The following is a 17,932-nucleotide window of genomic DNA, read 5'->3' as shown; positions in this document are numbered from 1 at the left end:
GAAACTGTTATATCCAGGTACTTTATTGAGTCAGAGATCGTTAACTGGTTATCCCATTTGCATTGCAACTCGTCTATAGGGAGGAGAGCGGTCTTCTCCCAGTTGATCTCCAAGCCAGACGGATCGGAAAAAAGACCCACCAGGTCCATTATGCGAGGAAGAGTGGTGTCTGTTTGATGAATAAAAACCAGGATGTCATCTGCGTAAAGGGATACACGATCATGCTTCCCCATTATGCCAAAACCGACCACCTTCGAGTCCTGCCTTATACTAGCTGCTAAAGGTTCAATGTAAATATTAAATAAAAGGGGGGAAAGGGGACAGCCTTGACGGGTGCCTCTTCCTAAAGTAAAACTCTCTGTCATCGTATCATTGATCCTAATCCTGGCAACTGGAGAGTTGTATAGTAGCTGAACCATCGCCATAAATCTTGGGCCAAAGCCCATTTTTTTCATCAGCTCCCAGAGAAAAGTCCACTCCACCCTGTCGAAGGCTTTAGTAGCGTCCAACGACAGGATGGAGCGGGCGCCGCATCCCGGGGACTGAATATTCATAAATAGCCTGTGCAAATTATTATGGGTGCCCCTTTTTGGCATGAAGCCATTTTGATCTGGGTGTATAATGGTGGATATAACCCGCGAAAGCCTCCTAGCCAAAACTTTTGATAGTAACTTAGCATCAGTGTTTAATAAGGAGATTGGTCTATAGGAGCTCAATTCTACCGGGTCTTTATCCTTTTTAGGAATTAAGACAATAAGAGCCTCCATCATGGAGCATGTGTCACGGCTGAGTATGGGGAAAACCCTCAGCCGTGCGATGCCAGAAGATGTTACGCGCTGCTTGACCAGGACGACAGTATTAGGGAGCAGGTCACCTCTTATCGCGTCCCTAAACTGACCCTGACTCCTATCCATATGAGTCAACCCTGAAGGTGGGAGGACTCATATACCAGATGCCTTGGGGTCCCTACTAGCCCTCAGGATTGCCCTGGAACAAGGAGCAGGGTAAGACGGCCTGTTCCTTCTGGACACGGAGGAACAGGGGTCTCACTGGCCAAGCTGCAGGGAAAGGAACATAAACAGCCTATGGATATGGCAGGAGGCTGAAAAGCACTTCCACACCTACCTGCCACAGACACTCAGACTGGATCCCGTGTAAGAAAGCAAGTGTCAGCACACCCAAACACAGATGGACACAGCACACACACAAACACACAGGAACCCAGATCCATAGGTGCATAACACAACAAAGGAAAACATCAAATGGACATCAACATAAACTAAAGAGTCACAGATAGTTTATGACCACAAGGGTGGCCCTCACTGGCAGATGGAATACACAGGAGGCTGCTCCAGCTAAGCATGGCTGAAGCAACCCCCCTGACCTGCACTATACACTAAGGCTTTATAGGCCCAAGTAGTCACACCCACATAGAGACACACCCAGTGTTCACACACACAGAAGGGAATTAACCCTTCCAACACCAGGGAAGGGAAGACAGCAACTTAAAGGGGAATACACACATAAACCACACACTTCACCTGTTGCCGCAGGCAACGGCATGTGTGACAATCATGTCCTGGGGATCAGCCATAGGGCTGGGACACTGCCACCACACGCACTCAACACCACACGTTGCCACGGACAACCAAATGAAGGAAAGTGTCACACAACATACCAAGTTGCCAAGTACAACCGCATGCACTTACAGCAAGCTGCCTAGCAACAGCTCAGGCTGCTATGCTGCAACAGTACAACATAACTTGTTGCCCACGGCAACTACAAGTGAGGCAGCACCCTAGCAGCCCTCACCTGTGGTTGAACACCTACATACAAACCGCAGGCAACAGCATGCGGTTCAAGAGTCACGACCATGACCATGGCCGTGACAGCATGGTAAACCCCCTCCCTGTATTGCTTGGGAAAAAACCTCTAACATCTGAGGAAGAATCACATCACTATACTTGCGATAAAACTCGTATGGAAGGCCATCTAACCCTGGCGATAAGTTCCCCGAGATGGACCCCAGGGCCTCCTGCAGCTCAGAGAGAGACAGCTCCTCTTCCAGATATTCTATTTGAGCTTCATTTAGGGTAGAGAGTGGAATTTCCTCCAAGAACCGCATCGCCAGTTCGGATGACAAACCAGGAGAGGATCTATATATCTGAGCAAAGTATTGTAGAAAGGTATCCCTAATTCCTTCTGAATCTGTTATAATTTCCCAGTCTGCGTTACGAATCGAAATAATAGATTGGTTTTTCTTGTCTTGTTGTGTAATTATTCTGGCTAAAAGCTTACCAGGGCGTCCAGACTCCGAAAAATATTTCAACCCCTTAAAGAATACCCTGTGGTTTGCTTTCTCTATTACATATTTCTCCAAAGAACAGCTAGCCTTCTGCATCTCTTCCCTGTTATACTCAGTGGGTTGACTGATAAATCGCTCAGTTGTAAGTGCAGCTATCTTGACCAGTTCCTCCTCTTTTTTCTTAAATGTTCTCTTTGCTGCAGCAATCTCACTTATAAAAAAAACCCTCAAGTATGCTTTCAAGGCATCCCATACTGTATTGATGTTAGCAGAGGGTAGGTTCACCTCCCAAAAGGAGGATATCAGTAGTTTAATAGACTGAAGATTATCCATAATAGTGAGCCAATATGGATTCAACTTAAATCCTAGCCCCCTGTTATCCTTATTCTCCCCGGTGCGAACCTCAACTAGTACGCGTGAGTGGTCCGAAACTGTTCTTACTCCATATCGTATCTTCCGGATATTGCTCAAGTTGCTCTCATTGGTGAATGCTAGATCGATCCTAGACATTGCTCTGCCGCCCCTGCTGACACAGGAATATATTCTCTTTCCTCCGCCAAGATGTTCCCATATATCCACCACTCCTACCTCCAAACAGAACTGGGGCAACGGGGAATTACAAAGATTCCTCCCCCGTTCTGCATCTGATGTAAATCTATCTTTGTTAGGGTCCATAACCGCATTAAAATCCCCCCATCAGAATTAACCGACATTCTGGTCTCTTTTCAGAAAAAAGCATTAACTGGATCAGTGGGTACATTGAAAATGGCGGGGGTATATAAAAGAAAGCGAAGATATAGCTGTAGCCATACAGCTTACCATGCAAAAAAATGAATCTACCCTGATCATCTATATGGGATTCTATAAGGATAAAGTCTACAGAGTTATGAATCAGAACTGAGACGCCCCTAGAGGAACCGCTAAAGGTGGAATGATAAGATTGAGAATACCATCCCATTGTCAGACGGGACACGGTTTCTTTAGTAAGATGAGTTTCTACTATACAAATAATTGCTGGAAGATATCTTTTTAATGCATCCATAATAGCTTGCCTTTTAACCCATTCCCCAAGTCCTCTAACATTCCAAGATGCAATTCTAGTGGACATCAATCACGACAAAAGAGAAAGGCGCAGGACAAACACAAAAAAAAATAAAAAATAAAACCCCATACCTGCAAGGTGGGTTCCCTCTACCCCTTCCCTCCCGCCCCCCCTCTCCGTTGATCCGCCCGATCTAGTCAGCAAACCACTAACCTCGGGCCGTTATCCCCCATCCTAGCCCCACCTCCCCTCCATCCCTTCAATCATAGTGGTACACAATTTCAAATGCCCATTTGGTGCATCCAGTCTAACGCTTGTTGTGGTGTCTCAAAAAAAAGGGAAGTCCCGTTATGGATCAATCTTAGTTTCGCTGGATACTGTAGAGAATATTTAATCTCCTTAGACGCCAAGCGTTTCTTTATCTCTATAAAATTTCTTCTTTTTTCCTGGGTCTGCCGAGAAAAATCAGGAAAAAAGAGCAGTTTAGTACCCTGATATTCAATGGGTGTACATTCCCTTGCTCTTCTCAATATCGTGTCTGTCAACGGACAATAATAATTTCATTAAAATTGCACGCGGCGGCCTCCCTGGAGTAGGTTTCCCTCCTGGGATTCGGTGGGCTCTTTCTATTTGAAACATAGAGGAGAAATAATCGCTACCAAGGTTATGCAAGACCACATCTTTAAGTTGTTCCTCTAGGTGTCGGCCTTCAACTCCTTCTGGGAAACCAATTATACGAACGTTGTTTCGCCTTGACCTGTTTTCAAGGTCCTCTAGCTTATTTTGTAGTACTTGATTTTCTGAAGCAAGAAGCAGAGTTTTAGATTTTAACATGTTCATATCGGTTTGCAAAGAGTCAACAGTTTTTTCCACATTGAGGACTCGGTCACGGATCTTTACCAAGTCTTCTCTTATTAGAGAAATGTCACTCTGCACTGACCCCAATTGAGTGGACATCCCTTGCACTAAAGTGCCTTTGTTTTCCACGGCGCAAAGGATTTTATCCAAGACAGAAGGGTCATATTCAGTTCGCATTTGTGCAGAGAGACTTTCCTCTCCTACCTCCTGGTCTGCCTCTGCTGATCCGTCCTCGGAAGGTTCATCAGTTTGGGGAGTTTTAGCAAATTTCTTCAAATTAGCAGAGAGTTTCGTTTTAGCTGAGTTCTTTTCATTTAGGAAGGGCGATTTCAAAAACGTATCAATTTTATTCTCTGGAGTCTTAGACCCCAGCTTTGTTACAGAGGAGTCCACTGACCGTCGCTTTGGGGCCATTCTCTTCCCTTTTTTTCCCCCCGTCCTTTCCTTTTTTTCTTTTTTTTTCCTCCTTTCTTCCCCTTTTCTTCTTCTCCTTCTTTCCCTCTCTTTTTTTTTCCTTCTCTCCTTCCCTCTCCCTTTACTTCCTTTTCTTTTAGTTTATACTCTCCTTTATATCTCCTTTTACTTCTTTCTCCCCTTCTATTCTTCCTCCCTTTTCCTTCCTCCTTTTGACCCTTTCCTCTCCTCTTCTCCCCCTAAGCACTTATTATAATACTTGTGTCTTTTTATGCAGCACAAGGGTCTTTGGGCTCCCTCAGGCTACTGGGCCCTGTAGCAACTGATACCTCTGTACACCCCTGAATCTTGCTGTACAGTCTATACAATCAGGACTAGTAATGAGCGGCAGGGGCAATATTCAAATTTGTGATATATCACAAATATTTTGGCGAATATTTGCCAAATATTCGTGATTTCGTGATATTCTTTTTGATGGCGCTAATATGCGCGCGCACGTACGCATGCACACACTATTAGATACATAAGTGATGAAAATGGTTGCCAGCGACATTCGAGATAGTGAGGAAGAACTCCTGATCACTGTAAGTAATTGTACATTACAGCACTGTTTTAGTAGCTTTATATTTTAATGTTTTCTTAATCTGAATTTTATGTGATGGGTCAGAACACAATAGTCTAAGTTGGTAAAGTGAAATGAGAAAAATATATAAATAAAACTATTGTTTAGAAATAGAAAACAGAAAATTTGCATGTGCATATATATTCGCCCCCTTTGTTAGGAAGCCCATAAAAAGCTCTGGTGCAACCAATTACCTTCAGAAGTCACATAATTAGTGAAATGATGTCCACCTGTGTGCGATCTAAGTGTTACATGATCTGTCATTACATATACACACACCTTTTTTTCAAAGGCCCCAGAGGCTGCAACACCTAAGCAAGAGGCATCACTAACCAAACACTGCCATGAAGACCAAGGAACTCTCCAAACAAGTAAGGTATAATGTTGTTGAGAAGTACAAGTCAGGGTTAGGTTATAAAAAAAATATCCAAATATTTGATGATCCCCAGGAGCACCATCAAATCTATCATAACCAAATGGAAAGAATATAGCACAACAGCAAACCTGCCAAGAGACGGCTGCCCACCAAAACTCACAGACCGGGCAAGGAGGGGATTTATCAGAGAGGCAGCACAGAGACCTAAGGTAACCCTGGAGGAGCTGCAGAGTTCCACAGCAGAGACTGGAGTATCTGTACATAGGACGACAGTAAGCCATACGCTCCATAGAGTTGGGCTATATAGCAGAGTAACCAGAAGAAAGCCATTACTTTCAGCTAAAAACAAAAAGGTATGCTGTGAGTTTGCGAAAAGGCATGTGGGAGACCCCCAAAATGTATGGAGGAAGATGCTCTGGTCTGAGGAGACTAAAATTGAACTTTTCGGCCATCAAAGAAAACACTATGTCTGGTGCCAAACCCAACACATCACATCACCCAAAGAACACTATCCCCATAGTGAAACATAGTGGTGGCAGCATGTGGTGGACTGGGTAAGGTGTAGAAGCATGTGATGGACTGGGAAACTGGTCAGAGTTGAGGGAAAGATGGATGGTGCTAAATACAGGGATATTCTTGAGCAAAACTTGTACCACTCTGTGCGTGATTTGAGGCTAGGATGGAGATTCACCTTCCAGCAGGACAATGACCCCAAACACACTGCTAAAGCAACACTTGAGTGGTTTAAGTGGAAACATGTAAATGTATTGGAATGGCCTAGTCAAAGCCCAGATCTCAATTCAATAGAAAATCTGTGGTCAGACTTAAAGATTGCTGCTCACAAGCGCAAACCATCCAACTTGAAGGAGCTGGAGCAGTTTTGCAAGGAGGAATGGGCGAAAATGCCAGTGGTAACATGTGGCAAGCTCATAGAGACTTATCCAAAGCGACTTGGAGCTGTGATTGCCACAAAAGGTGGCTCTACAAAGTATTGACTTTAGGGGGGTGAATAGTTATGAACATTGACTTTTTCTGTTATTTTGTCCTATTTGTTGTTTGCTTCACAATAAAAAATAAAAAAAGTCAAGGGGGGGGGGGGGGGGGTGATGAATAGTTTTGCAATGCACTGTATGTTTGGACAGCAGAGAAATCTATCTCACAGGCACATTGCACATTTATTTTCCTGCCGCACACTATAACCTATACTATCTAACACAAACTACGATATATGGCTTAGATATTTCAGCTAACTATCTCTGTAACCTACACTACACCCTGCACTGGACCCTATCAGCTATTCAGCTACACAATTCCCTATTACTATCTAACACTAACTATCTGGAATATTTATATGTGATTTGGAATGTAATTTGAAAAAGCACAGCACAGTATTCAAGCTCCTTTCTCTCTCACATGAAACTCCACAAAATACCTGCTGGGGGTGTCTTAATTTATATAGTGAAGGGGTAGGTAACTTTTCTATTGGTTGCTCGGGATGTTGCTAAGCTGTGACAAAGCCTTCTCATTGGGCCACAAGCTAGAATAAGGGAAGGATGATCACCTGATGGGTACTGTGTTAATATATATATATATATATATATATATATATATAAAGAATTCCGCAGCACATCCAAATAGTAAAAAAGTAGAAAAAAGGCTTTATTCACCAGACATGCAACGTTTCGATCCGCTCAATGGGATCTTTCTCAAGCAGTGACACAGTGGGCAGTGCAGTGTACATATTTAAGCAACTTCACATCATTAAACAATCAACGAGTTAAATACATTCATTAGAAATAATAAATTCAAAAATAATAATACAGACAGTACTATCCATATACTAATACAATCACATCCTGTCTCCAATCTAAATACAGTGATATAGTGTCGGTCCTTCTCATAACAGATTCAACATGACCATATATAAAACAAAATACTCTAATTGTGACAATAATCAACACAGGTGTAGGTCTTCTTAAGAACCTAAGGTGCACAGGTGTACCTTCAGTAAAATGATGAACTGGGTCACAGGAGCGCACGATGGGGTCAATGCATGTGGGTCCCGGCATCTCAGACATTACATTGCGCATGTCCAAGGACCTTCCTGAGTACTCCGATCACGTGATCGCCTGTTTAAGCCGATCGTTAAGATGCGCATGTCCAAGGGCCTTGGAGCATGTGATCGTACCATGTGATCACACCTCCGATCATGTGATGAGATGTATCACATCATCGGAGAAGCAATATAAGATTCCAAGTACTCCATGGTCTTACGGACACATCAGAGGATATAATTGCATGTTCGATCTTATTCTCAAATGTATGATTACCATATCTGGAGCGTTGTAGCACTCCTAGAGTACCTCACACATATTAAAATGTAAAATCATCGGGATAAAAGCTATAGACATACGCATGAAACTGACAGAATACACAGACTTGCAACGGCTCTTAGTAGAGTCCCATTGCGATCCGCACAGTGCCAGTTCACATGTGAAAGGCAAAATCAATGGGTCAATGATCAATCTGAGAGATAAAGGTGACTATATAGACGGAAGTACCGTTACTATAAAGAAAAAATATATGATATGCGGTAGTACCGCCGCTTTTCTTATTGAATATTGGACTCGACATAGTTATTATTGAATGGCCCCCTAGTCTAAACGAGGAGTTCAGTTCATGTGGCTCCAACTTATGCCAACATGGCGGTCGCCTTCCTCGAGGAGACGTATATCTATGTATCGCCCCACTTCCGACATGTTCTGAAGTGGTGGCAATACATAGATGATATTTTTTTGATTTGGACGGGGTCAGAGGACTCACTCATGGAGTTCTTTCAATTTTTGAATACTATTGATGCCGACATAAAATTTACTTTGGAACATTCTTGTGAACAAATACATTTTTTGGACACTGTTGTGACTTTGAGAGATTGTGTGCTGTCGACGGGCTTATATTCTAAGCCCACTGATCGCAACATGCTATTAAGTTACAACAGTGCACATCCTAGGGCTATGGTTAAGTCCCTTCCCCACATGCAATTCTACCATGGAAAGCGCATAGTGAGTAACAATGATGAATTGTCAGGTACTTTAAAACGTATGACACAGTCCTTTATAGATAGAGATTATCCGGTAGCCTTACTGGATCAACATCTTACCTCTATACAGGATAAATCACGTTTTGACCTTCTTACAAAGAGGGACAAAAATAATAAACAAATGAAGAGAATTCCTTTAGTTACCGTTTATACAGAGGATAGTACACATGTTCGACAAATTATCTTAAAACACTGGCCTGTCTTGAAAAGTGGACATGGGGGGATTGAAGAGTTTCTTCTTCCTCCCCTCATGTCATATAAGAGAGCCAGGAACCTTAAAGATAAATTAATTCATACTGATATAGGTCCACAAAAAGAGTCTGGCCAGACCTTTTTACGCTGCCCCAAATTGGGAAGTTTCCCATGTCTAAATTGTATTAATTGTCGATATATGCAAAAAGGTAGTTTCTTCTTGCACCCATTGACACAGAAAAAATACCATATCAAGCATTTTTTGACATGCGAATCTTCATTTGTCGTATACATTCTTTGGTGCCCATGTCAGGTATTATACGTTGGTGAGACTTCAGTGGATTTTAAAAGTAGAATTAACCAGCACCGATATACCATTCGTAAAAAACGCATGGACCTTCCAGTCCCAAAACATTTTACTGACATGGGCCACAAGGAAAGGGACCTCAAATGCATGTTGGTTGATCATATTACCACTCCGCGTAGGGGTGGCAATAGACATGCTTTACTTAAGAAATGTGAGATTCGATGGATTGCCAAATTGAACACTTTGAGACCTCAGGGATTAAATGTGGACTATAGGCCCTGGTTATTGTCCTGAGTGATTGTGCTTGGGATTCTGCTCGCCTGTTTCTATATGGAGTTATGTGTGGTAGTGCCCCTTGTTTATATAACAGGGCGATCTTATATATTGTTTTTATTACCCTCAGGATTATGGTGAACATTGGGCTTGTTTATATCAGGAGTGAGCGATGGAAGGTTAATCTACTCGATCATGATGGGACCCGAATTATTTATCCTACAAGTCCTTACACACTTTTTTCATTGTACAGCAAGATTATCTTGTGGATATAAAAATAATTAGATTTATTGGGTGATCTCTGTGTATTACTTAATTTGTACCTTACGCATGAACATGACTATGCACGACATTGCCATGGGATACTTGCGGTGTCCAGTTGCCTTATCTACATGTTCTGGTTTAATATGTGGATAGGCCTTTGGAGCCATTGATCTCAGAGAGATTGGTGACATTTAAGATTTTTCAATGGACTTTTATAAGTTTGCCCCCGGAATCTAGAGGATGATCCCAGGTCTACCATGTTGGATTTCCAGGAATGGTATCTGACGGACAGGGGGGATATTCCAGCCTGTGGCTCTATGATGACAGTATGAGCCACATGAACTGAACTCCTCGTTTAGACTAGGGGGCCATTCAATAATAACTATGTCGAGTCCAATATACAATAAGAAAATTTTTTCTTTATAGTAACGGTACTTCTGTCTATATAGTCACCTTTATCTCTCAGATTGAAGATTGATCATTGACCCATTGATTTTGCCTTTTACATGTGAACTGGCACTGTGCGGATCGCAATGGGACTCTACTAAGAGCCGTTGCAAGTCTGTGTATTCTGTCAGTTTCATGCGTATGTCTATAGCTTTTATCCCGATGATTTTACATTTTGATATGTGTGAGGTACTCTAGGAGTGCTACAACGCTTCAGATATGGTAATCATACATTTGAGAATAAGATCGAACATGCGATTATATCCTCTGATGTGTCCGTAAGACCATGGAGTACTTGGAATCTTATATTGCTTCTCCGATGATGTGATACATCTCATCACATGATCGGAGGTGTGATCACATGGTACGATACATTGCGGCATGGACATGCGCAATGTAATGCCTGAGACGCTGGGACCCACGTGCATTGACCCCATCGCGCGCTCCTGTGACCCAGTTCATCATTTTACTGAAGGTACACCTGTACACCTTAGGTTCTTTTTTTTTCTGTTAAATATCTTTATTAATTAATATATCAAAACATTACAAAATAGAAAAAAGGATGTAATTCCCCCCCAACCCCAATTCCCTAACCCCTCCCCTCTCCCCCTGCCTGTGGTGCGTCAAAGAAAAAAAAAAGAAGGAAAAGTTTATCACAACTAATCAAGTCCTCCAACCACCCCATATCTTAGTCCACTTCTCCTCAGCTTCCCTCTGTTTATACATGATTTTCTCGTAATTTTTTACCTTATCAATTAGATTTATCCATGTATTTATATCTGGAGTATATCGAGCGAACCAGGTCCGACTGACCAACACTCTGGCCAACATCAGTATCCTACTCAGGAGGAACTTTTGATATTTATGATTATCTATTTTGGAAAGATCATTAAGCACGAATACTTGTAGTTCAAAAGGGATTCGTATTTTTAGTTTATACATAATACAATTATTTATAGTATTCCAATAGTTTATGAGTTCTGGACAAGTCCATATCATGTGCAGATAATCCGCTCCTGCAGTGTCGCATTTAGGGCAGTTAGACGTGTCTCTTAATCCACATTTATTCATCCATAAAGGAGTGATATATAATCTATGGCAAATATAAAATTGTACTAAAACATGGTTGAAGTTCTGGGATAGTGAGCCTAAGTTCCCAAAAATATTCTCCCACCCTTCTAATTGTAAATTCGGACAATCCACCTCCCACGTTCTTTGTCCTGGTGACTGTGTATCACTAAACCGTGCCTTAAGTAGTAACTTATATATATTTGAAATCTTTATTCTAGACAGTGTACCCCCTACCCAATCATTCAAAAAAGATGAATTATCTATATCCAACACCAGTTTATCGTCCAGACTGGATAGTACTGAGCGCAATTGAAAATACCTAAACCATGAAAGGTTTTCTATATTGTGTGTCATCTCTATAAATGGTTTAATATCTCTATCCTTAACTACCTGTGAAATATACAGAATTTTATTCTTCTGCCAAAATGTGTCGGCTGCAATATCATCTAGCCTTTGTAAATACACATTATGCCAAAGAGGCGTAAATGTAAGTGAACCCTTAACCTTCAACCATGTCCTAGTTATAGCCCACACTTTCAAGAGTAGTTTTATAGTCTCTCTATAGCCTCGCTCATAGCTCTTCAATAGCCCGGATTCCAACAGGGTAAATATATTATTGTGAGCGTGACTGGTTACCAACTTCCCCAGCAGTGCGCTGTTCTCTGATTCATAACACATCAATAACTGGGCTGCGATAAAATACCCTTCAAAATAAGGGAGATTTAAGCCCCCGCACTCCAGTGATTTATACAAATATTCCAACTTTATTCGAACTCGCTTTCTTCCCCATATTAAATCATTAATTATTCTTTCCATGAGTTTAAAATACTTATCTTGTATCCAAATAGGTGTATTCCTGAGCACATAAAGAAATTGTGGTAATATCACCATTTTAACCAGTGAAACTCGGTCAGCTCTGGATAGGGGAAGTCTCAGCCAGATCCCTATTTTAGCTCTAATCCTTACCATAATGGGGATCAAATTAAGTTGTACAAAATTTTCAACCCGGGGTGATATAGTCAAACCCAAGTATTGAAAAGTGTCAACAATGTCCAACTGTGTCACAAGAACCTCTTTCTGTGGCAGGGGGTCTATTGGCATCAAACTGGTCTTGGCCCAGTTTATAAGAAGACCGGACACCTCACCAAATGCTTTAACCATTTGAATAATCCTAGGAAGAGTAATTTCCGTATGGTCTATAAAAAAAAGAACATCATCCGCATATAAGGAGATACGGTCTTGTGATCCTAACGTACCAAATCCTTTAACCTGATCGTCCTGCCTAATGGCCATCGCAAGGGGTTCGATATAAATATCGAATAACAAGGGGGATAATGGACAGCCCTGCCGCGTGCCTCTATTTAAATCAATACTTCTACTCAGGATTCCATTAAGACTCAATTTTGCCCTAGGAGATCTATACAATAACTTGAGAGTACCTATAAACTTTCCCCAAAGCCCATCCTTGCCAGAACCTTCCAGAGGAAGCGCCACTCCACCCTGTCAAAGGCCTTAGAGGCATCCAATGACAGGATGGAGCGAGCGGTCCCCCCAGGGGCCTGAATATTAGAAAAGAGCCGATGTAAATTATGATGTGTGCCCTTGTTTTGAATAAAGCCACTCTGATCCGGATGGACAATAGAGGAAATGACCCTAGAAAGCCTTGTAGCCAGAACCCTTGCAAGAAGCTTTACATCTGCATTAAGCAGTGAGATTGGTCTATAAGATTCTAAATCTAAAGGGTCCTTGCCTTTTTTTGGAATTAATGTTATTACGGCTTCCATCATTGAATCTGGCAACTTCCCATCCTCCATTGATTCAGAAAAGACTTCCAACAGTCTAGGGAGGATACAGTCCCCATATTTACTATAAAATTCATATGGGAGTCCATCTGAACCAGGAGTGGAATTGGCTGAGCATAATTTAATAGCTCCCTCAAGTTCCTGAATTGAGACCTCTAGTTCAAGTGCTTTCTTTTGCGCCTCAGTAATAGTTGGAAAGACGATCCCATCAAGATAGGAATCCATCTTATCATCTGTGATCTTGGATTCAGCTTTGTACAAATCAAGGAAATAGTCCACAAAGGCCTTCTCTACCGGACCCTGTCTAGTGACCATCCTACCATCAATCAGTCGAACCTTATCTATATATTTTTTGGATTGTTGGCTTGAGATTACTCTGGACAAGAATTTACCAGGTCGCCCTGACTCCGTAAAGTATTTTTGCCCTTTAAAAAAAAGGCTCTGTTGGGCCTTGTCCAATAAAAAATTAGAATATATTTGTGTGGCTCTTTGCATATTTTCCCTATTCTCCTCCGTCTTATTCATATAGAAGGATTCTGTCGCCAGTGATGCACGTTCTTCTAAATCTTTCTGTTTTTTCCCGTACTCCTTTCTGAGGTTCGCGATGTTACTAACCATCAATCCCCTCATATACACCTTGAAAGTATCCCATACCACTTGAATTTTTGCTGAGCCATAGTTATTATCCCAAAATCGGCCAATTTCGTTTTGGATTATTTCATGTGTCTTTATAACTGATAACCAATAAGGATTTAGTCTAAAAGGAGGTTTTTGTGTGTATCTTTCCTGAGATAAGCAGAGTTCAAGTAGTAACGGAGAGTGATCCGATATTGACCTCGTTTCATATTTCATTCGCTTTACCAGTTTCACATGTTTACTACTTATCAGTGCAAGATCTATTCTAGACATCGATTTACCTGCTTTACTAAAACATGAAAAAGCCCTTTTCCCCTGTCCTAGATATTCCCAAACATCTTCAAAACCAGCCTCCAGGCAAAACCGTGCCAGGGGAGACCCCTGCACCGGACTATCACTCCTGACACTCGTAGAGACCCTATCACGTAGAGGATCAATGACACAGTTGAAGTCACCAATAATCAGTGTTGGACACTCTGGCCATTTATCCATAAATAATACCAAAGAATTAAGAACCGAAAAGGAAAATGGCGGTGGAATATAGACAAAGGCCAGAATACATATCTTCCCCCTTAACCTACAATATAAAAAGATAAATCTCCCCTGATGGTCGACAAAGGATGCCTCACAAACGAAATCAATAAGTCTATGTATCAAGACAGTAACACCTCTCGAGTAACTGGAGAAAGTAGAATGATACATGTGCGCAGCCCATCCCCTGTCGACCACCCTAGAGGTCTCTTCAGTGAGATGGGTCTCTAACAAGCATACTATTGCTGGTAAGTGGACCTGAGTCAAGTCAAAAACCGCTTGTCTTTTTCCTCTATCCCCCAAACCGCGTATATTCCAGGCAATAATTCTAGTCGACATTATCAACAGCGGTTAAATGGGAAAGAAGGAAAAAGAAAAAAATATATATATAATTTGACGCACCACAGCCCAACCCCAACCCCCACCCCCCAACCCCCAACCCCCAACCCCCCAACATATTGTAGTAGATTTCTTTCCTATGACCATCCCTCCCGCACTCCCCCCACTCGGCCACCCCTATTAGGAAGCGGAGAGAAAGAAATTTAGGGGTATAGGCCCCTTATAACAATTATTGTTCCCATCACATCCTAAGCCAATTAAATCATAGATTATTTCGTTCAAGCCAATCCACGGCTTCTTCCGAGGTGTCAAAAAATAAAATTTTGTCATTGAAAATAATCCGCAATTTTGCTGGGAACAAAAGAGAATATTTAATATCCCTTTCTCTTAGCCTCTTTTTAGCAGTCATAAATGTGCGTCTCTTTTCTTGTATGTCTTTTGAGAAATCTGGAAAGAAGGCCAATCTGTTACCATTATATACAACCGGTGAACATTCCCTCGCCCTTCTCAAAAGGGTATCTTTATCCCCTGTGGCCAGTAACTTAACAAGAACTGTCCGAGGTTGTCTCCCTGGAATTGGTTTACCCCCTGGGACCCGATGAGCTCTTTCAATCATAAAAAAAGGGGAAAACGAATCTTTCCCAAAATTCTCAAAAATTAACTTCTGTATGAATTGAGTTGAGTTCTTCTCTTCCGCACCCTCTGGGATCCCTATTATTCTCACGTTATATCTTCGTGACCTATCCTCAAGGTCCACCACCTTTTTCTTCAGAAGGTTACACTCTAGTTTAAGTGTGGAGACTTCAGTGTTTATTTTTTTAGATTCCTTCTGTATCAGGGCAACGGAGCTCTCGAGGTTGTTAACTCTGTCTCGCATTTTTGACAAATCATCTTTTATTAGTCCCACATCAGCTTGGATAAACCCAAGTTTGGTTGTAACAACCTGTATTAAATCCCCATTTTGTTTGACCGCTAGCAGTATTTCTTCTAGCGGAGAGGAGTTGTCATTAGGGATAACTTCCCCCATTATACCATCTTCCTCTTCAGGGTATCTGGAGGCTTTTCGTGGTTCTGTCTCAGACACCTCTGAATCGTCATTTTTTTTAGTGGCAAGTTCCTTTTGTCCGCCCCTCGTATTAACCCTCGGAGACCTCAGAAACTGGTCTATTTTTGTTGTTTCAAAAGTTTTGGACCCCAGTTTCTGACTGGAGAGGTCAACCGAGCGCCTACTAGCTTTTGGAGCCCTGTTCCTGTATATCCCTTTTTTTTTTTTTTTTTCTCCTTTTATTCTCTTTTTCCTTTTCCTTTCCCTTCTTTTTCTTCTCCTCCTTTTCCTCCCCTTTTTTTTTTTTTTTTCCGCCTCTTTCTCTCCTTTTATATTTGTATCTCTTCTTTTTCTTTTTCTTTTTTTTTCCTTTCCTTTCTTCTCCTTCTTTCTTCTCCTTTCTTTTTTTCTCCTTTCTCTTTCCCTCTTCCCCCCTTCCTTTTTTTTAATTTTTTATTTTGTGTTCCTTTCCCCCTTTTTTTTTTTTTCTCTTCTTTATGCTCTTTCTCCCCTTTTTTCTCTTTTTTTCCACTTTCCACCTTATACTTTATAGTTTATTCCTTTTATATTTGTAGCCACCTCGCTTTTTTCCTCAGAAATGAGGATGGGTAACAATAAGCCTTAAATGTGTTTTAAGATGGTAAAGTAGTTTAGTTAATAAGTATCATCAGAGGGAGAGGACATAGGGGAGACAAAAGAGGGAGGACAAAAAAAAAGGAACAATCTCACCGGTTTTCAACCTTCCCCGACCATCCCAGGATTGGAAAGTCATGAAACGCACCGGCAGCAAAAAAGAAGAAATCACAATCTCCAACAGCCTGTCAAAGTAAGATTTGTAAGGTTGATCCCAGCAGTGCAAAGGAGGAGGGGGGGATGGTCAATGAAATCTAGAGGCACGAGGAGGGGTTCGGATATAACAAGGAGATCATACAAAGCCCCCTGAAGAATCCTCAAGCAGCCTGTCAATCTCCACACAGGATTAATCACAATCACAGGGAGGTTAGTCACAACGGTATTCAAGGAGGAGGGGAAACGGATCGGTAGAGACTGAAGACACGAGGGAGAGGTCAGGTATATGTCGGACGATCAGCAGAGGTCCCCAATGAATTCCAACAACCCGTCCTGCAGTCCGTCAGCCGAGGGAAACACAGCAGGGCTAATCACAGCGACACAGGGAGGAAGAGGGAGGATCGGCAGAGACTGAAGAGAAGCTCCACGCACATTCAGCGATCAGGGCAACACAGGACTAACCACAACGGCACGGAGAGGAGGAGAGAGGATCGGCAGAAGCTGAGGACAAACTCCACACACGTTCAGCAGTCGGGGCAGCAACACATGCCCCATGGCCATAGAGAGGACACAGCCGAAGATCACCACGAAGACGCCAGGAGATTCAGGGCAGCAGGATAGCCGGGCCGCGGGGAGGGCGGAGAGCGTGACGTACTCTGTCTACGTCATCACGTCATCCTTAGGTTCTTAAGAAGACCTACACCTGTGTTGATTATTGTCACAATTAGAGTATTTTGTTTTATATATGGTCATGTTGAATCTGTTATGAAAAGGATCGACACTATATTACTGTATTTAGATCTGAGACAGGATGTGATTGTATTAGTATATGGATAGTACTGTCTGTATTATTATTTTTGAATTTATTATTTCTAATGAATGTATTTAACTCGTTGATTGTTTAATGATGTGAAGTTGCTTAAATATGTACACTGCACTGCCCACTGTGTCACTGCTTGAGAAAAATCCCATTGAGCGGATTGAAACGTCGCATGTCTGTTGAATAAAGCCTTTTTTCTACTTTTTTACTATTTGGATGTGCTGCAGAATTCTTTATTTTTACATTTTGGAGGTGGATCGCCCCCACAGCCGCTGGCACTCCGACTGTACTCTACAGACAGTGGTGCTGCCCACACTCCTTTACCTATATTATATATATATATATATATATATATATATATATATTTGTCATTACTAGTGTTGATCATGAATATTCGAATTTCAAATTTTTATCGCGAATATAGGTACTTCAAAAATTTGCAAATATTTCGAATATAGTGATATATATTCGTAATTTCGAATATTCTATTTATTTATTTTTATCAGTACACATGATCCCTCCCTGCTTCTAGCTTGTGGGCCAATGAGAAGGCTGCAGTATATTTGACTTTAGGAGTAATGTTGTTTGCGAATTTTTGTAATGCGAATTTTCGTAATACGAATTTTTATTGCGAAGTTTTCAACTTACAACTATTAGACAAAGAAGATTATAGCACTATATTAGCTAAAATGCTCTATA

Source organism: Bufo gargarizans, chromosome 3 (genome assembly GCF_014858855.1).
Source record: "Bufo gargarizans isolate SCDJY-AF-19 chromosome 3, ASM1485885v1, whole genome shotgun sequence".
Lineage (NCBI taxonomy): Eukaryota > Metazoa > Chordata > Amphibia > Anura > Bufonidae > Bufo > Bufo gargarizans.
This window is presented reverse-complemented; position numbering follows the sequence as displayed.